This window comes from Penaeus chinensis, chromosome 19 (genome assembly GCF_019202785.1).
Source record: "Penaeus chinensis breed Huanghai No. 1 chromosome 19, ASM1920278v2, whole genome shotgun sequence".
NCBI lineage: Eukaryota > Metazoa > Arthropoda > Malacostraca > Decapoda > Penaeidae > Penaeus > Penaeus chinensis.
In genome coordinates, this window is record NC_061837.1 from 9187223 (window position 1) to 9209271 (window position 22049).

Consider the following 22049-nt stretch of genomic DNA (forward strand, 5'->3'; position numbering starts at 1 on the left):
TTATAAACATTGTTTGCAGATAAATGTAATTACCATCAATCCATACCACTGTTTCATAACATTCAATTATTCAACTTTTAAAATCCACAAAATTATTATAAACATTGTTTGCAGATAAATGTAATTACCATCAATCCATACCACTGTTTCATAACATTCAATTATTCAACTTTTAAAATCCACAAAATTATTATAAACATTGTTTGCAGATAAATGTAATTACCATCAATCCATACCACTGTTTCATAACATTCAATTATTCAACTTTTAAAATCCACAAAATTATTATAAACATTGTTTGCAGATAAATGTAATTACCATCAATCCATACCACTGTTTCATAACATTCAATTATTCAACTTTTAAAATCCACAAAATATTATAAGGAAAGTATCATATTGATGGATGGATGAATAGGTGTTGTTATCAGTAAACAAAAGATCGTATAAAATTCTTGTGATCCAAATCTAGTAAAATGAAATAGAATATGCAAGTGGTGTGTGCGGTGATGTACAATCAGGTTTTGTTATATAAATATTGACCTTTTAGGATAACACTTTACATATAGTAATATGTATATATGTATAATGTATATATATGTATAATGTATATATATGTATATTGTATATATATGTATAATATATGCATATGTATATATATGTGTATATATATGTATAATATATGTATATATGTATAATGTATATATATGTAATATATGTATATATGTAATATGTATATGTATAATATATGTATATGTAAGTATATGTATATATATGGTATATGTATATATAAATGTGTGTATATATGTATATAATGTATATATGTATAAATTATGTGTATATGTATATATAATGTATATGTATATGTATAATATATGTATATGTATAATATATGTATATGTATAATATATGTATATGTATAATATATGTATATGTAAATATGTATATGTATATGAATGTATACGTATATGTTGTATACGTATATGTAATGTATATATATGTGTATATGTATATATTGTATATATATGTATGTATATATGTATAATGTATGTATATGTAATATATGTATATATATGTATGTATATATGTATGTATATATGTATAATATGTATATGTATAATATGTATATGTATAATGTAATGATAATAATGGTAATGATAATGATGATAATGATAATAACAATAACAACAATAACAACAATAATACAGGCAACATAAAACCGGAATTAGTACAAAAAATTCTACTGTGTTGATACTATGAAAGCACAACTAGATATATTGATGAGACAACTGTTTCGAAATGCACCTGGATTCCATCTCCAGGTCTGTTGCCTCATCAATAAATATAGTTTGAACATTACCATATATTAATAAGAAAAAAAAAAAAAAAAAGTACAGCCAAGGTCCTAGTCACAAAAACGTTCATATAAAAGTTTCTAAACATTACAGCCTGAACAATATGCAAAATTATTTGAATGTCTGCCGTTGTGGGATCACTGCATGATCCGCAATATATTATGAATGTAAACGTATGTGTATGTGTATTTGTACGGACATGCTCATACGCATTTGTACACAAATATGTATATATTTTTATGCATTTATGTTTGAATTTGGATATATTTGTGTAGATGTGAATATGTATATGCATATACGTATTCACACATGCAAAAATAAAAGGTGCATAGAAACTCTTTTTGAACGTGCTACGTGTGTGGTTAACAGTGAGATTATTTATGTGGGTGAAAGATACTTTCCATTATTTTCACCAAGTACTCCGCCGCCATATATGTGTATGTGTGTTTGTTTTACGAATCCGGCATTTCTGTGTTTACCTCGGCCTGCTGTGACACATCTTTTGTCAACCTGCTTGATCTATTATCCTGCCTGATCTATTACCAGTCGCCAGTTAATACTGTGTCCGTGTTTTGAAGCCTCGCAGCAGATTGCCAATATGCATTAGACAGCGATCTTGGTGATAGGCATGATTCAGTGTGGGGGATGACCGGTTAATTTATAGTTTTTCATTTGGGGGGACAGAATTCCCAATAACAAATGTCAATTGTTTTTAACAGCTAGTTACCATTTGTTCGACTCTTGGTCTTGGCTAGAAAAGTACTTGTGTTTTGAAGATGCTGGTAAGCCCTTAGCAAGTAGCCCAATCTTGAGAAATTAGTGATACTTTATGCCCCACTGTGTTATTTACCAATAAGGTACAATCATCAGTTATCTCGCCTTCAAGCATGGAAGGTCGAATACTCTGGCTTTCTAATATTTGATTAGGTCACCGTAGATACAGGTTCTGAAGGTATAAGAAGCTTAGTATAGACTAGTTAAAGGATTGAATGATGATGGAATCCAGGTGAATTTCGAAACTGTAGTTTCATTGTCAAATCTAATTTGTGCATTGTGTTTTTTCCCCCTACCATTTTGTCTGGTTAGTCTAAGGTGAAAGCTTTAAATAAACCCAGCCTTGGATATTAAAAAAAAAAAAAAAAAAAAAAAAAAATGGTTGCTGGGTTGATTCGAGTAGCCAGGGCTACAAAGTGATTAATATTAAACACGATAGTATAAGAGTACCATGCCGTCATAATTGAGCAAGAAAGCATAAATCTTTGCTCTGATCATGATACGGTATGAATCCTTACCCTACCACCTTATCTTGATCATGATGCGATACGAGTCCTTACCCTACCACCTTATCTTGACCTGTTCGTCACATCATTGATCGCTTCAAGTGACCTGGAATCAGCAATGCCGTTATAGCAATTTTGCTATATTTATTTCTAAAAATTAGTCTCAGTATATATATACACAAATCTTTCAAAATTCTTAAGAAAGGATATTGGTTTAGAGTGCAGCGGGTTGTTATTCATTTACATATAAAACGGAATTAATATTACATCGATCACTATGTAGGGCCTATACATAAATTTAAAGAGAAGATAAATCTAGATACATATATGAGGCGTTGATAATGGGAGAGGCGAATTCGCCACCTAAACAAAAATGCGATTCTTGCACCCTCGTTTTCTATTAAATCTGTTCCATCTTATAGAAAGAAAAGGTGTGCATAGTTAGTCAATAATCGCTTAGAATTATGGTTATAGATATGGTGTAAAACTCGTGGTCAGGGCAAAAATGAAACTTTAAATCCATTTATCCCCAAGTCTCAACGCGTTATATATAAAAACAAATCTCATGAATAGAGACTGAAACATACATGTAAACACACGCGTACATACCTCCTGTTTAGAGTAATCCCATTCGGGTCATAAAAGGCCACCGTTTAGAGTGGTCTTGCTATGTGTATGTACATGTACACTTCATCGCTTTTTCCTTTATCCTTAAAAATGCCCATCGGCTGTTCTTCCAGAGACTGCAAAGCATGACATCCTCAACTATCCAACTCTGGGGCAAAAGAGGAACGCCTACCGATATCCAAAACATCAGTTTGGGGTCCTATGACCAGGCCAAACTTTAAGACCTTCAGCAACTGCAGGCTTAAGAGCAGAGTGACAGTTGGAACAAGGTTATGAAACTACGTGAGATTCGACAACTTATTGGGAGATTACTAATTATCAGTCAATCAAGACCAATGGTCCTGCCTAAATTTGAAGACACACTAGGATTATATGAGATGTCAATGATGCCCCGTTCCATGTTTGTTCCTGGCGGGACACCGATCTTGACTGCAGACAAGGCTAGTGTCATGCATGCTATTGAAGACCAGCCCTCTGAACCCTTGCAGCCTTTTCAACTGACCACTCAAAGTCCTGTTTAGCATCTCACAGCATCATCTTGTATTATTGATGCAATGGTTGTGTTGCAATGGTGTTGGCTATAAAGTAAGGGTATCTTCCTCTTAGTCTAAAAGAGAGAAGGGTAAAGGGAGCTACATCAGACAAAGCTTCAAGTGCCAGCTAGCTATAAGATCTATAATGACCAATGAGATGACCATCACAACTGTCCCCTACGGGATCTGTTGTCCTGCTCCAAGACCAAAGGTCAACTAAGGCTCTTTGTCTCTTATGACACCAATATCCAAATCAATGCACCACACAGTCTGGAAGAGGACTTCGTAACCCATGACCATGAGAAAGCTAACTCACAAATCCCCCTTCATGTTCTTCATTGCACCTTGGATGGTAAATTGAGAAACACTGTTATTGAGTCTCCAGACACTGATGTGTTGATAAACACATTGGAATTTCATACAGGAAAGGACAACAAGTTCAGAGAGGCTGATATTGGGGAGAGAGTGAAGATCATTGGATCAGAAATGTCAAAATCTCATTGGTGTACACAATTTCACTGGTGCTGACTGCAGAGGTAAATATGTGGGTGTGACAAAGGAGAGGTGGATCACAGAATACTTTGAATTAAATTCAGATAATCCAGTCATTGGTACCTTCAAGCGGCTGGGAGATGGCCCTCTCTCATCAACAGTTACAGGGAGAAAAGCTCCTTGAGGATATGCGAATTAAATACAGATAATCCAGTCATTGGTACCTTCAAGCGGCTGGGAGATGGCCCTCTCTCATCAACAGTTACAGGGAGAAAAGCTCCTTGAGGATATGCACCCTCTGGAACTCTGTGTGCAGTTTATTCTCATAATGGCCCACAAACATTGCTCCAACTTCGCTGGGAACTATTCAGAAAACAACAACACGAGCTACATTGCTTTTTATAGACACTAAAATGAACCTAGCACCTCTTGAAGCTGAGATATTGACTGTCTAATCTTTATTTGTGGGTAGGGGTCACCCCCCAAGGGACCTTTCTTTTTATTGAATCCTTAAATGTTCTATTTACCTGCTTAACCCAGAACCATGGGCGTAATATGTACAGATTAATTATTAATTATTAATTATTACACAGATCGCTCCACTTGTACTAAGTCACCAATGAGCCGATTATGAGTACTACTTGTCGCAAATGTTTACCCTTTTCCTTGATTTTCGAAAATATTTTGTTATTGTACATTGCCACTACAAATGTCATATCAGACCGCCTACTAATAATCCTCACCCTAGGGACATCACATTATGGTATCTCCAAATAAATATTCCGTCTAATGAGAGCAAATTGATGACTTACAAGACGTGATTGATCACATAAACAAATCTTATGGGAGGTACAGTAGATAACACATGAACACCTAAATCGACGCAACTGTCAAAAGTGATATGAACAAAGCCATCCCCAAGCAAGGTCTGGACATTGTCCCCTCCATTCATTAGCAAGTCGCTGCCTGAAAATAAATTGAATGCAGAAATATCGTAATACTGTTGAACATATGGGATAGATACCAGTATCACTCAACTAATACAAGGGGAATCCAGGAATAACGGAAGACTACTAAAATTTGTCATTAATATTTAAAATCGACGGAATTTGAGGACAACCCTCAAAAGTTCTAGAGAAATGTAAATCGATGGAAAGCAAATGCATAGGATTTCGGAAGAATTTTTTTTTTTTTCAAAGTAAGATAACGCAAGCATTTAATAAGCAACGTGAAGTCCAGGTATATTAGTACACATTAAAAGACTGATCTCTTACAGGGAACCAAATTTAGAATTGTATGACTGCTCTAACCAGACCGATTTCAGAAGAGATTATAATTGTCTTTAACCCAATGCCACCGGGAAAATGAATAAAACAATGGGGAAAATGCTGTGCTCTTTTTTTTTTTTTTTGTATTTATTCATTTATTATTATTATTTTTTTTTTTTTGTGAAATGTCTCTGCTCATAGATGGCTCTGCTATTGCTAAGCCACAAAGGAGTCAATTGGTAGACCTTGACACCTGATTTCAGGGGCGGATCCAGAACTATTCTGAAGGGGGGGCAGTTGATAAAGGGGGGTGCTTATAAACTTTCGGCAATTGATTGATATTTTACTCTCACTATGTTGCTGTAGGAAATCAGTTTAGTTTACACCGTAGGTTATGCTCAGAGTGGTTTGTAAATTGTTTATGGAAAGGTTTAGCCAAGCTACTTTTTATACCCTCCCACTACCTAGACAGAGAAAGATGTTTTATAATGATTTGACAGTGAGAATGATAATTGCAGATTATATGTTTCATTTTTTGGGTGATCCGAGAACGATGAAACCCATGAGGTTCCTCTGTCAGTAATATCAAATGTCATTTCATAGGAAAGGGGCGTCGCACTTCCAACAGGCGGCACCAGACCAGTTACAGAGCAGCGAGGGGGGGGGGGGGACTGCCCCCAGTCCTCCCCCCCTAAATCCGCCACTTCCTGATTTGAATTGGTGGGAGGAAATTATTTTTTTACTAGTGCTATGAATATCGATGGTGTTATATATATATATATATATATATAAAGAAATAAAAACATAATTACTATAGTGTTAAAAATATCAGTAACACGATAGTAAGAAAATTGTGCACCTCGTCTTCGATGGTTTATTTTCCAGGCATATTTAAATTTATAAATGGACCTAATATTAAATACAGGGAAAGACCCCAATGAAAGTTAAACATTGCCGACTAATATTTGTATTAGAAATACTTGGAAAAAATATTGATTATTGACAGACGCATGACGAGTTACATTGAGAGATGTAATTTCCTTCAAAACGGTTTCAGGAAAAGAAGAACCACACAAGCTACTGCTGCTATTTACGAAACCATCACCATTTCCCAGAGAAGTGACAGCAGTCCATCATAATTTGCAGACATATTCCTAAGGTCCTAACGTGGAAACCAGGGCTGCAATATAGAATGCTACAAATCAGTGTACCATTGAAAATAACATTTGCAACTTCACAGAGGAAATAACAATATGGTGGAGTGCCATAAGGCATGCACTACATAGCAAATCTCGAGGGTCCAACAGTTCTTGTGTAAATTTAATCTTTGGCGACTATTTAATTAAGATCATGTTATATCTATGATAATTAAATGTCAATTGGGATAACCGTAAATTAAATCAAAGGGATAAGTGGATTCGATGTCTTTTTTCTTTTATTCTGCCTCATTTTGCGTATTCTCCTGTGTGGTTATCTGCTCCAGTTACACATACGACTGCTTGATCGTTCTTTTAATTCCATTAAATTTAATCTGTTCATTCAAGATTATAACCGATAATTCACATCCCCTCTATAAGAGTTTACCTGATTTTGATCAACCTGATTTACCTGATTTTTATGATATTTTATCAATTTATTGTTATTTTTATCAAGTTGCTAGATGTTCTGTGACCCTCAATTCACTGACATTTGAAGTCGATCGTCTGCTTAGTTTTCTAGATTTTTTTTTTTTTTTTTTTTTTTTTTTTACTGCTGTAGGCTTTGGAGTAGATTGCCTTCAGAGATTGTAACTTCTCCGACTCTTGATAAGTTTAAAAGATCAGCTAATATGTATTTGTCTTTTCCTTATCTCTTTGTTAGTTGTTTTTTGACCTGCACTGGCACCTTTCGTGTTATAATTTTCGAATTTACAATGTAGCTCTTTATATGGCTTTCCTTAATGATGATGATGATGATGATGATGATGATGATGATGATGATGATGATGATGATGATGATGATGATGATAGTAATTCGTTAAAATGTAAGATTAAAACAAATTTCACTCAGTATCAGCACAAAACCTAGGGGAAGTAATTGTTGAAGAGAGAACCCCATTTAGCAACAAAGTAATGGTACTTGGTACGGAATCCACCGAGACACGGCAACACTCATGTATGAAGACTTTGAAAGGCTTAACTTCTTAGGAATATTTTTCAGTCTCATTTTAACTAGTACACATTAATTTTATTTAGAAGAAATGTATTGTTTCAGTAAATGCGTGTCTCTTATTTTGTTTCAAATATCTGCCCCCATTGTGTTTTGGAATAAACGTTATTCAGTGTTTTGGAGTATATGCCTTTTATATTAATTTTATTTATAATAATTTCATTCTAAACAAATTTCACACGAGGTTTTTTATATACACATTCATGTTTGATTACCATATATATGTATATGTAATGGTGAATGTTAATTAACCTTCAATATATGAGTTTAATCACCATGTATAAATATATCTATGCATATATAGATGTATAGACATCAATATATATAAATATTCATATAATTATATAACATATATAACACTTATGTAATGTATTCTAGACTCGGTAGATTATTAGGTACTCATAATTATTTAACATTTACCTTGGATTCTATAGATACTGTATTTTGCATTCCTAGGAGTGATGGCTTGGTTCAACCTTTCCTATTAAAAGCAGGCATTTCGTGCCTAGATAGCTCAGTTGGGAGAGCGTTAGACTGAAGATCTAAAGGTCCCCGGTTCGATCCCGGGTCTGGGCAGTTTTTCATCCCACCACTGATTTATCTTGGACCTTAAAGTTCTGTTATAATGAGTCGAAAAACGCATTGTATGTTTTTTTTCCTTATGGATTCTAGTCATTACTGCCAAGAATTATTTTTACTGAAACTTAGTCTTTCCAATGTACCTCAAATTTGAAAACAGATTGCGATGGCCGGGAATCGAACCCGGGTCAACTGCTTGGAAGGCAGCTATGCTCACCACTATACCACCATCGCTTTGTATGTAGTAGGAACTGTTTTAAGCGTTATCCCCATCGTTGATGGTTAACCACCTTGTCTGTTTACTTGAAGCAAAACATAAAAACAAGTAAAAGGCAACTTAAGTTAATGGTCATAGTGAAAACACCGAACTGTTTAGGTAGACGTGTTTGTGTGTTATTTTATGTAAATCCTCCTGTGGTTATGTTTGAAGCCTACAGGTCGAGAAGTATTTTGGACTTTTAAAATTATTCAATAGATGCATTGCTGAGGCCAAGATGCATAAATAGCAACCTTATCCCCAAGAATTTTGGTGAATACAATTGCATGTATATTGTCGAAGAATCTAAGGAAATATATTGTTCTCACTGTCATAGCAAGTATAGTCACTGTTAATATTATGTGTTAGTGAGTATAAGCTGATGATAGGAATATTTGGGCGGAATGACAATAAATACAAGCATATAGGATTAAGATTAAGGGCTGATGGTGAAAATATGGAGTGACAATAAGTACAAGTAAAAAGCATGAAAGCTAAGGGTGATGGTGAAAATATGGAGTGACAATAAGTACAAGTAAAAAGCATGAAAGCTAAGGGTGATGGTGAAAATAAACAAAGTCTAAACAGTAAATAAATAAAAAGGAATTTATAATTAATTCTTTCCATAAGTGAGAGCTATCACCTATGGTGTACACTTTTTCATAAGGAACATTGATCATCGTATGTTTTCAAAAAAGGGAATGCCTCTCTCGCTGTAGGGCCTGTTAGCTCAGTTGGTTAGAGCGCCGTGCTAATAACGCGGATGTCGAGGGTTCGATCCCCTTACGGGCCAGAGGTCATATTTTTTGTTTGAAGCTCTAGTGCTTTTCGTATTTACTGCGTGATTATGAATAATCGATAAATAATAAGCAGTTATCTCTCCAAATAAGTCCATGTGTAGCCAGAGCAATGTTATGTCACGACGATATTGATGGCAATATATAAAATCAATATCAAAAGTGATGTTAATATCAGTATATTTAAAGTAGCCATACACGAATTCAAGCAATAATGAATAGAAGTGACGAAGGGTTCATGGTTGTGCCAGTTGTGTATTTATCGGTAACAGCATTTATGACTTACTGTAGGATAAATCACTTAAAAGCACACCTCTTTAAATTGCCACATTATGTGAAAACGAGTTTGTTAGAACATGAATTGTAATCGTATTTCATAGAGCTCTAGAAAAAAAAAAAAAAAAAATACGTTGGTGCACATTGATAACTATGCTTACATTGTCTTGACGGCCGTCAATGGAGATGTGGGCCTGTTAGCTCAGTTGGTTAGAGCGCCGTGCTAATAACGCGGATGTCGAGGGTTCGATCCCCTTACGGGCCAAGCGGAAATCTTTTGGTGACTAGGTAGTAGTAATGATAGTGCGTATACTTACGTCTACCACTGCTCCAGTACACGTTATCTATTGACTATGAATAATGTGGTTATAGAAAACATGAAACTTTGGGAAAGAAGTAGTAATCAGTGACAAGCAGTTTAGCTTCTTGCCACGTAAAAATACTATTGATGCGTTGTATGCTCTGAGAATGCTAATGGAGAAATGTATAGAGGGACAGAAATAACTGCATTGTTTGTAAATTGTGAAAAAGCTTATGACAAAGTGCTTAGAAAAGAGCTAAGTCTATAGGGGCAGAGAAGTACTTAAGAGCAGTACAAGGTATGTATGAGGGAAGTGAGACCGTGGTGAGATGTGCGTCGGGAGTGACATCCTCACTTTGGACGATGATGTTCGTGAATCATCATCTGCGACGAGAAGGGACAACAGATAGAGGAAAACTTACATATATGAAGGAATGCATTGGAGGCTCAACTGTCGAGAGTAATGGGATTTACAGCAAAAGGGCGAAGAAGAGGCTGCAGGCAGGAAAGTATTGAAAAAAGTGTCAGGAGTGATCTGTGACTGAAGGATATCGGCTAGAGTGGAAGGGCGATGCCGGCAATTTTATATAGACTTGTATAATATCACTGCCGAAAAAAACAGGAAGCAGAGCTAGAGAATTCTGAGTTCAAGAAGAGGAAAAGTAAGATGGACAAGACTGAGTGACGTGCAGTACATCGGTAAATTGATGAGGATGGAGTTACCAGGCATAGGAAAAAGAGGACATAAGAGGTTCATGGATGATGGTAGTGACTTAAGAATTTGGTGAGGACAGAATAAATTGAAGAATACTGATCCGTTGTGGCAGCCCCTAAACGGGAGATACTTGAAATCACACTCAGAGCTGTACATATTTTTTTTTCACTTATTTTCCTTTGAGTACAACATACATTTTAGTGTTTTCTTGGACAGCAGTAAAATCAGTGAAGGCTGGACATTGTAACTGATATTGTAATTGATTTACCTTTATCAACTACTGTCATACTGGCATTGAATATTGGCTGGGAATCTGGAATGTAATCCGATAGCTCTTTAGTGAAATGCATACAATTCACATATCTTAGCATCACTTTCGATGTTATAAATAATATAATCAACATTTGTATTTACAAGTCTCATATTGACAGAATGCACACTGAATTTATAATGTTTGCCAATATTTTATATGTAGTTGTGTTATTTGGTGTGAAATACAGTGAAACATTTTGGGAAATACGTTATGAGATGCATTGAAACATTTTGGAAAATGCAAGGCACTGTAAGGCCTGTTAGCTCAGTTGGTTAGAGCGCCGTGCTAATAACGCGGATGTCGAGGGTTCGATCCCCTTACGGGCCAGAGGCAATTTTTTGTATACATATGTATACTTATGATTATTGCATAAATGTTTTTTTAACAAGGAAAAAAAAAAAAAAATCTACATGTAATTACTTAACCTAGCTCAGCCACCCAAGTGGTCATACTATTGTTATTATGGATTAGAATCATTAATGAGTAACATTTCATATCAATATTTGGATTATGCATTTGTAAATAAGCAAAGACAATGTATTGAAAACATATTGCATAATTGTCTTTGAGCGTTAAGCGTCTGTACTCAATTTTTTTTTTCGGCTGTACATGACACGCTTTAAAATCTATGGAACAGATCGCCAATTTTTGGGATGGAGTATTATATTTTCGCTTCATTTATGTAAAGGCCTCTTTGAGTGCTTTTAAAATATGCCGTCCATTTCATAAATTGGAATAGGTGTTTTATACGACTGTTTACATAACACACTTGAACATGTACTGACAAGTACCCCACTGTCTCAAGCTTTTTGCACATTTTTTAAGATAAGTTTCGGAAGAAGCGTTCCATATATCATCTGCGGAGACAGTACCTCATATCTTAAGAAAAAAAATGCGGATACTCACATATGTATATACGCAGATAAATATGTTGATGTGTGTACATGGTATATTTTCATATGTATGTGAATATAATAAGGTGTCTTCTGTACGCGTTATAAAAGTTAATTCCTGATTAATGTTATCCAAATCCACAGTACTTGCACAGAAGATGCAAGAGACATTCCTATCGCACGCGTCAAAGCGATTAACAGTAAATCTGTTTTACATGAAAAAGCGGGTATCTGTGTAATGATTATCAGCATTCACCCTCTACAAGTTTCATATTATACGGTAATGTCGATAAGGAAACGTTTGCTACAAACAAAAAAAAATGTATACAAATATAGGCTAGTATTATATCATGCCGATATTTATCTGTGTCAGTACTAGTAAGATTATATAAATGGCTTCAAATAGCCTATAAATATTATAGACAACCGACATGAAGATGTCAAATAAAAAATAAGATACTCGTAATATCAATTTATATTCCAGAGAGTGTTGCTATCGACGATCATGATAATAAACGTCCACGCGAGTTTGAAGTCACTTTAGTATTAAGAATCAGGCTTTTACTTTTAATTTGAAACCTCGTTATGATGTTATTAAAGGCTTTCTTTTTTTTATTTGATTCATATGCAACCTGGAAATAACATTGCCCTTTCTTTATCTATAAACTCTGAAATTCTCTGGGATTTTCTTTTAGTTTTTCTTTTCAATGTTGAGAGTTATATCTGCAGTTTGTATATCCCACAACTTATAAGAATATATCTTGATAAATTTTCACATACATCTTTGACATGAAGATGTCAGAATTTGTTTAGTTGTTGATTATTTTAAGTGTTAATGGCAACTCGACTCCATCTTTACTATGGAGTTGATATATCAATACATAATTGGTGAAATTAACTAGCTCGTTCTGCGCATGTTCAGGATTAAGATTTTAGCTCAGAAGTAAAACCTGGACCAAAGGTGAATTAAAGTTGATCCTGAGTGCTGCCATTGCATATGCGCTCTAGAGATCTAGCTTAAACATTATTACTGGATTAACTTTTATGGTATGTACAGAAGACGCCCATACATATATACACATCTATATATATCTATCTATATATATATATGTATATATTTCCTATATATTATATATTACATAGAAGTGATAAATACATATTCATACACATACAGATATCGCAAATCCAAAAGAATGTTTTGGGAAATTGCTTTGAGGCCTTTATCCAATACATGTCTAATAGAAAGTCGAAATGTAAGTTACCATCTTGTTACTTAAAAGCATATATAATTACTTTACTGAGTTGTACTGTGGAGTAAATGTCTATTGTAGCTAAGGAAATTTATGTGACTATTATCTATTGTCTTCTATATGCTATAAGGCCAAAAGAGAGATGATAAAAATTCTGTTTATTCTCATTTGAAGTGATAAGTGGGTTAACATGACCAGTTACTAGAAAGGATTGATATTAATAAAACCGGAGTTCAAGTTATAAAAGATCCCACGCTGGCCCGTAAGGGGATCGAACCCTCGACATCCGCGTTATTAGCACGGCGCTCTAACCAACTGAGCTAACAGGCCGTTAGTACCATTTAATTATACATATATATATGTTTATACATATATTTATTTATACATACATACGTAAGTATATGTGTATATATATACGTTCAATATATATGTACATAAATATACACACTATACATACATTATATATACATAAATACATATACAAATATATACACAAATAAAATGTACTTCCATGTATATATGTATGCAATTATATATATATATGTTATATGCAGTGGCAGATTTTTATATGCGTATATATACAAATGTAAGCATATATTCATAGATCCATGTTTATATACAATATATATCCTTATATATGTACATACGTATATATACTTATGTGTATATGTACCTATATAAACATGTATAAAAGTATATATGTGCATAATACATGTAAACATGTGTAAATATACCTAATGATATATATATGTATACTTTTGCATTTATATATAAATATATCTGTACATATTCATATTCATGTATATGTATACATATGCATATGCATATATGCATAAATGTATATGAATACATATGTTTACGTATATGTGCACATGCATATGTATATGTATATAAATATATGCATATACATGTCTATGTATATGTAACTTCTGCATATGGTTATGTTTATGCATACATATGGATATGTATACATGTATTTGTGTGTGTATGTTATGAGCACGCTGCTCTAGCCAACTACGCCAAAGGTATTATTAGTATACATATACTTTTAGTTACATACACAAGTTTATAGGTATATATACATACAATATATATATATATATACATACACATACAATATATTTACATATATACAAATACAAATATTCAAATGTAAAACCACATATAGATATAAATAATACACATGCAAGTATATATGTATACAAGTATATATATACATAGATACATATTTTTATATGCGTATATATACACACATGTATGCATGCATATATTCTTATGTACACATGCATTTATATATGTATACATATGCAAATGTTTATGTATATGTACACATGCATATATATATATTTGTTGATGTAAACATGTTTATGTGTATACAAATGCATATATTTATTTTATGTTTACACGTGTATATAAATATATATGTATATTATATTTTTACATATATTTCTGTTTATGTTTGTAAACTTATATACGTATAAATACACGTGTCCACATGTATATGTATACACATAAATGTGTATGTTATTCATTTGCATATTATATGCACACGCATATGTATATATACACATATAGGCATGTACATTTATGTAGACATGTATATTCATTCTGAATGTATATGTACATATTAATGCATGTATGTATATATACAAATATAATCATATCTGCTTTTATAGACATGCATATTTTATATAGTGCATATGTTTGTATATGTATGTAATATATGTATGTAGTACGTAGTATGCAGTATGTATTATGCATATATATAAACACAGTATTTTTTTAGTTTCGTTTGGTGAATAACTATTGACTAATGAAAAAATCATATCTTAACCATAGTTTTTTTATGTGTGTGTGTTTTGGGTGTTGTATGCGTTACTGTGTCTTGTATGTAAATATGCTTTATATATACATATGTATGTATAAAGGGATATACTTATAGTGGAACCATGTCCATGGTAGCTGTTGCATGTGTTAATAGTTTCAATATAGTTATCAGATACTGAGTATAAGAATTGTGATCAGTATATGTATATGTTTATGTTTATGTATATGTTTATGTATACTGTATTTGTAGGTATGTATATTATGGCCAATAAAGTATAAATATGTTGTATGGATTAAAAGAAGCGCCCAACGTGGGGCTCGAACCCACGACCCCGAGATTAAGAGTCTCGTGCTCTACCGACTGAGCTAGCCGGGCGTTGCAAGTGGAGAATATACCGCGAAATTAATGCTGTAGTAATTGTTGCAGATTTGAATGAAAAGAATGGATGCACAATATCTGTCGGCTGTATGTGTATCGGTGCATCACTTTTGTCTGTAAAACAAAAGCACCGCCCATATATGTACGAGAAAACTATTCGCCCAACGTGGGGCTCGAACCCACGACCCCGAGATTAAGAGTCTCGTGCTCTACCGACTGAGCTAGCCGGGCTTTCATACCCCTTTGGGTCACTGAAATCAAAAAGAAATAATTAGGAATAAGTCACTTAAATCAAAAGTAAATAATTAGGTATTAGTACAAAGCATCATTTGTATACATAGGCCTAAATTTTGTTAAGTTAATTATAATCATGGATTTGTAGAGTACTTTTCGAGGAGGTTTTCGAAACTCACCACTGCCGGTTCCAGGGTATTTACCTTTGAAGGGAAAAGTTAGTGAAAAAAAAGAAAAAAATGCAGAGGCTTGACAAAAATGACAACCAGAAAACAGAGGTTTACATCTCAAAAAAATCATATGTTAATTAGTTCTAAGCTGTAGGAAAATATGTGGTGTATATACATATATATACTATATACTTACATGCACACATGTAGATAGTGCACACACACACACACACACACACACACACACACACACACACGTTTAAAAGTATATTAATATATATATATATACATACACGTAAATTTAAATTTATAAATATACATCTGTTTTTATATGTATATGTGCAGACCTATTGTAGCTATAAATAAATTGCTCACTCTCAGTCACTTTATAGTACCTGTTCTTTACACTACCTATCCATTGTCATTTGAAAAATTGCTATTTTATATGATGTCAGCCATTCAACTTGGATGGTTTCCAGTTCTGCAAAATTACTATTGAAAACATATAATTAATGCTCTTATGGAGGTTACCTTTTTTTTCATCAATAAACTAACACTGTTGAAATTATGCAGGCCGCTTTGATATACCTGAGCGTAAAATGATGTACTCATATTACCATCTTTTTTCTCTTAGTCATATACATAAAAATTGCTTATAAGTATATATTCATATATTCATATATATGTTTTCATATGTATATATTTATGTATATGTGTATATATGTACATGTATGTATACTCGCATGCATGTATATGTATGTACATGTATAAATATATCATGTATATGTTTATGTATACTGTATTTGTAGGTATGTATATTATATACTTATACATAACTAAATATGTATAGTTATATAGATTCAGCTGTCGCACCTATGTGAAGTACCCTCATAATATTCTCTCCCTATATATATATGTGTGTGTGCATATATGTATACATATTTATGAGTATATATACACATCTATATAAATATTTCAGTAAACTTGTCGGGCCCCACTGTTGTACATATGACAGCTACTTCGATGTCAAAATAGCATAAATAGTATTTTCATGAATGAGGCGAAACCCTAGGATGTAAGAAAAGAGTGTGATTGGTAGGATATAAGTGGCAAACAAGTATATTAGTATCTATTTTTGGAAGCTACGTAAGCCACCTTTCGTTCTCTTTACACAAGGGATAACAAAACATGTAGTATTAATTATCGTTGACTTTAATCGAACTAATGAAGTGAGTTTCTTTTTCGCCAGAACCAAACACTTAAGCACTAATTAAAAAAAAAAAAAAAAAAAAAAATACAGAACATCAGGTGAAAGAGTACAATATACAATATGTAAATACTGTGTGTGGCGCGCGCGTGCAATTTCTATAGAAATAACGAAATCGGCATTTTGTGATTGGTAACGCAACATTATGTAAAACAAAAATTCTTTCGATTATTCTGATTATAGTTTTCGCTATTTTTATTACAGAAGTCCTTGTCGTTTCTCTGTGGCGTCTCATTAAATCAGGTGAGCGAGGAAATACATGTTTGCTTGTTTCAGCTCGAACAACTACTTGCTGAGCGGTACCATAAAGGGTGAAAATGGTAATTTAATCTTGCTCTCTACTTTTATCTGTCTCCCGGTGTGGGAAAATGATCTAAACGCTTGTTTGTCCACTGAATTTGAGTAGTTTGAAGGGAGAGGGACCATCTAGAAAATATAAAAGCGAAATCGTATATTTGTTAATGATAATGAATCTTTATAAATTCCTGGAAAAGTCATTTCGCGGCTAATCCCAAAATATGCTACACAAGAAAGATATGTCCGATGGTACATGGCGTCACAATGACATATGGGAAATCCAAGGTGAAAACGAGGCTGCCAAGCTGACACCTTTTTTTTCCAAGGTGGACGCAAGGCAATCTAAAATTGCAAATAGAGGCCGCATCATTTGGGACGAGGGAAAGTAATTTCTCTCCCAGTGAAATAACCAGAGAGCCGGGTATCTCGCTCGATGGTATACATGTGAATAATGTGGGAGGAGGGCCACCTTAAACGACCGCCCTCGTTCCGGATGTCCCTTCACTAATGCAACCTCAGCTCCCACTAACAAGTAGCACGGTGAAGAAAATGGGATTCACCACAGAACGTTTTAAAAGAAAGGTTGGAAAAACGGCATCGCCAACATCGCCCAGCAGTATGTGGAGAGCGCACTGGAAGTCCTTTACTAGATTAGAGATAACAGGCGTAAATATTAACTTTTTTCAGTTTGTTCAAATTAATTAGATTCAGTTCAAATTTTGATAAAGTTTTATATTAATACATGGTAGTGCCCTATACGTCATATTTGATGTTATGATTATCTATTATTATTTACTTTTCAGATGTGACTGACAGAATATCTATTTTCATGCTTGGTGTCGGTGAACTCGCCGGATATTCAATTTAGACAAACATTTTGAATTATTAAAAGAAATATTCCTCCCATCAGTTCGCTGCTGTAAGATAAATGCCCGGTACCTACGTCAAGGGTAGTTAGTAGTTCGGTGACCAAAACCACATGGACGTCCTTCTGCGGCCAAGCAAGGCATGTGACTCAAACCCGATGAAAAATGTTTGGGCGAATATTCTCAATATTTGGGAAATGACTAATGAAAGAACCTCCCAATTGCTAACAGATCATGCTTTAAGGGAATGAAAAGTGTTACGGAGGAATAACGATACATTGTTCTTATTATAAGTATAGCTGCCCCTAGTATTGGTCTTAACCGTTTTTTCTTTTTACAAATAAATCGATAGTAAAAATATCTTAATAAGCATCCTACCAATTAGTCAATTCACTGAAGTCCCCGCAATAAAAAAAAAAAAAAAAAAAAAAAAAAAATATATATATATATATATACTTGTCTATATCTATATGTATATATATTAATATATATTTTGTTCTGTCAACTACATGCTATATATCGCAAGATAAGGGTTTCAAAATATGTAGGAAATATAAAGCCAATGATTCTAAATAAAATGCTAAACCGTTTTAGTTCTTCAGCACATACGCACAATCCATGTATTCACTGTAGCCTGTTTTGCCTAATGTGTATTGAATCAATATATGGTTCTGACGAAAAGAAAACAATCTTATTAATACAAAAATAAGTCAAGATAATATAGGAAAACTTTGATTTTGTGACAAAAATAGAGCGCGAAATTACCTTCCCATTTCTTTAGAATGATAAAAAAATCAAGATATCAGATATACAGCGCATGTAATGGGAGTCAGTTCTTGGACTATATTCACCCTCTTTGGAACCACCCAGTTGCTTGAGTTGAAACAAGCAAACGTGTATTTTTTCACTCGACTGTTCGAATGTGGATCCGGCTCCTCAGAAAAACGCCACGAGTTCAGGAATAATAAGAGCGAACACTGTTTTGTTAGGCATCACCAAGTATTGATTTCTTATTTCTATAGACGCTGCAGTACGCTGTTATATAGTTTTACTATACATAAATACACCTACATGTACAGTACATACAAATATTTACAGATATAAATCCATATATGCATTTATACTTGCTTATATATATGTGTGTATGTATGTGTGTGAAATATAATATATATGGATATATGAAATTGTATTTATAAACATTAATTACTAATAGTAATTACTATAGCCAATTATATTTTGTACATGTTCGAAGATATCACTAATATTTATTTTTTTCACGGACAATCTTGAACTAGTTATTCGAGTTGTATTTAGCATTTACACATCGAGAATGATGTTCCTGGCAGACGCGAAACCCATATTCGGGGAGACCAACACATTGTCACCACTACCCTTTCCTCCTTTCACAAAACACACAACTATTACCCAAATCTTTACCCTGGGTTTAACCCGCCTCCTTTCTCTTGCATCTATTTCCCCCCTTATCCTTGCCCTAACCCTAATGAGTTGACCCCGCCCGAGGATATGTCGAGGTTGACTTTGTTTAGTGTACAAGGGTGAAGGCTTACTTTATTACACCCTCCATACGTAAGTTACTTCCTTGAGTTAAGGAAAACCGTTTAATTTGGTAAAGACTTGGAAAAATGATTTAATTTCTAATATCTGTTTAGTCTTTTTTTAACTTGTTTTATGTACAATACACTATGTATATCACAATTGAGAAACGTGTAGTTCCAGGGAAGTCAATAAGATACATATTTTTATTTTACCTCACCTACAGTACCTGCATAAGATTATCTCTCACACATCAATAAATTGGAATCTTTCCATAAAGTGTTCTTGTACTATAACTACTATTGCCGTTGCACTATCCATAACTAGTACTAACTGAATCTGAAAAAACGACAGCCACTTGACGGGGCCATGGTACATTTTTCAGTGGATGCATGTATCTGCAGTGTTTTCACTTACGACACTTTGGAATGCAAGCAACTGTCTCAAGGGGAGCCGTCGCATCAAAGGGGTCGTCTTGTCAGACAGAGGACAGATGGCAGGAAGATGAAGCCACACAGCATCGAAGTTCAACATCACGTCCTCGGCACCCGTCTCGTTCACATCATCACTACCCTCCTAACGAAGCCGTTGACAATAATGATCCCATTCCCTGCGAAGCCGCCCTCACCATTTCGACTCGCGAATTCTCATTGCCACAACAATGAAAACAATGGAATCGTCATTCAAACCAGCACCTTGCCATTATGGAAAGTAACTGTACTCATTAGCGTCTGATTAATTGTTGCCCTCTGTACACTCACCCTCATCTTATATAGGAATTGCTTTCTCTCAGCCAAAGCACACGCCACTCAATGAACATTCATACTAACTCTGTATCACAAAATTTATCCTTGCCAATTACTGATATAACAACTCTGCCAACAAAAATCATAGACTGTGATTAGACCAAAGTTACATTCTTCCTCCCCTCAAATTCCAGACATCAACTGCTCCTTAAATGGTTTGATAATTATACAAGTTGGATATTTTCTAGTATGGTCCTTCGTTACTAATTGCGTTCCATTTATATATTTACCAGTGGTAGAAAAATCTACAATGTAAAACTAGATTTATTAAGAGTGAGACAACAGTTTCGGAATCCACCTGGATTCCATCTTCAGATCTGAATTTTTGTCTTTCAATAGATCTAGTTTTGCATTGTGGTTTTTTCTACTATTGTAATAATACGGTAGAATGTTTTCCCATTAATTGTTACCAATGTGTACATGTCGTTTTTTCCTGTTTTCTTTAATTAGCAACGCAATTCAAATATCAATTACATGTGAAAAGAGTTTATGCTTCTTTAGTTTGAAGACCCATATGGATATGTACATGTAACTAACTGTTGGCAGTTCTTTCTGTTTCAAATATTATCATTGACCTGTAGACACCTTGCTTTATATAAGCTTACAACCTGAACCTAATTTCAACCAAAACAGCGGCTTTTCTCCTGCTGACAGTTTCCTCGCTTCCCACATCCTCCGCCTTCTCCCGTATGCCGGCCACCCTGCACATAATCCGCCCGACCCTCCGACATGATCTGACCTCCCTTCGCTTCTGTTCATCTGTCCTCACCTGCCCCGTGTTGTCGCGTTGCCTTTCCTCTCTCTCTTTTATACCTCCTCTCCCTTTCCTCTTCAGATCTGAGGATCGAATCCAGGTGGATTCCGAAACTGTAGCCACACTTTCAATAAATCTAGTTTTACATTGTGGGTTTTTCCACCATAGTATCAACACGGTACAGTGTTTATGTATATATATAATGGTAGAAAAACCCACAATGTAAAACTAGATTTTACATGGTGTTTTTTCTACCAGATTATCAACACGGTAGAGTGTTTTCTCCTTTCATATATATAATTAAATCTATATAGAGAGTATGTATGTCCGCGTACAGATATATATGTATGTTTGTATGTATATATATGCGCATATGTGTGTATATATTTATATACATTTATACTTACTCATATATGTGTGCATATGTACATGTGTATGTGTCTACATGTATATAAATATCGATGCACACACTCTTGTTATGTATACTGACAGAGGTGGGTTTATCTTTGTATGTAAGAATATACAGCTGTGTATATATGTAAACAGTATATATATATCAATTCATGTTTATGAATATATATAAAGACATATATCTAGCTTTTTATCCATAGATATGTCTGTATGCATGTATCTGTACACACAGTGGTGTGTGGGCCTGTTCACGCGCGCACACTCACACACACATATGCTATGTATACACGCAGAGGTGTATACATCTGTATTTGCACATATATGTATGGATATACAACGGTG

The 22049-nt window shown here is 34.1% G+C and overlaps 8 non-coding genes across 8 annotated transcripts; 4 read left to right on the forward strand and 4 right to left on the reverse strand.

Annotated features, from left to right (window-relative positions):
* The first annotated feature begins 8265 nt into the window (after positions 1-8265).
* On the forward strand, positions 8266-8338 carry Trnaf-gaa. Its single transcript has one exon. It is a non-coding gene; the product is annotated as a tRNA-Phe (tRNA).
* Positions 8339-8503: 165 nt separating this feature from the next.
* Trnag-ucc lies at positions 8504-8575 on the reverse strand. Its single transcript has one exon. It is a non-coding gene; the product is annotated as a tRNA-Gly (tRNA).
* Positions 8576-9316: 741 nt separating this feature from the next.
* On the forward strand, positions 9317-9390 carry Trnai-aau. Its single transcript has one exon. It is a non-coding gene; the product is annotated as a tRNA-Ile (tRNA).
* Positions 9391-9861: 471 nt separating this feature from the next.
* Trnai-aau lies at positions 9862-9935 on the forward strand. Its single transcript has one exon. It is a non-coding gene; the product is annotated as a tRNA-Ile (tRNA).
* A 1317-nt stretch (positions 9936-11252) lies between these two features.
* Positions 11253-11326, forward strand: Trnai-aau. Its single transcript has one exon. It is a non-coding gene; the product is annotated as a tRNA-Ile (tRNA).
* A 2072-nt stretch (positions 11327-13398) lies between these two features.
* Positions 13399-13472, reverse strand: Trnai-aau. The gene has a single exon. It is a non-coding gene; the product is annotated as a tRNA-Ile (tRNA).
* A 1800-nt stretch (positions 13473-15272) lies between these two features.
* On the reverse strand, positions 15273-15345 carry Trnak-cuu. Its single transcript has one exon. It is a non-coding gene; the product is annotated as a tRNA-Lys (tRNA).
* Positions 15346-15506: 161 nt separating this feature from the next.
* On the reverse strand, positions 15507-15579 carry Trnak-cuu. The gene has a single exon. It is a non-coding gene; the product is annotated as a tRNA-Lys (tRNA).
* Between the last annotated feature and the right edge of the window lie 6470 nt (positions 15580-22049).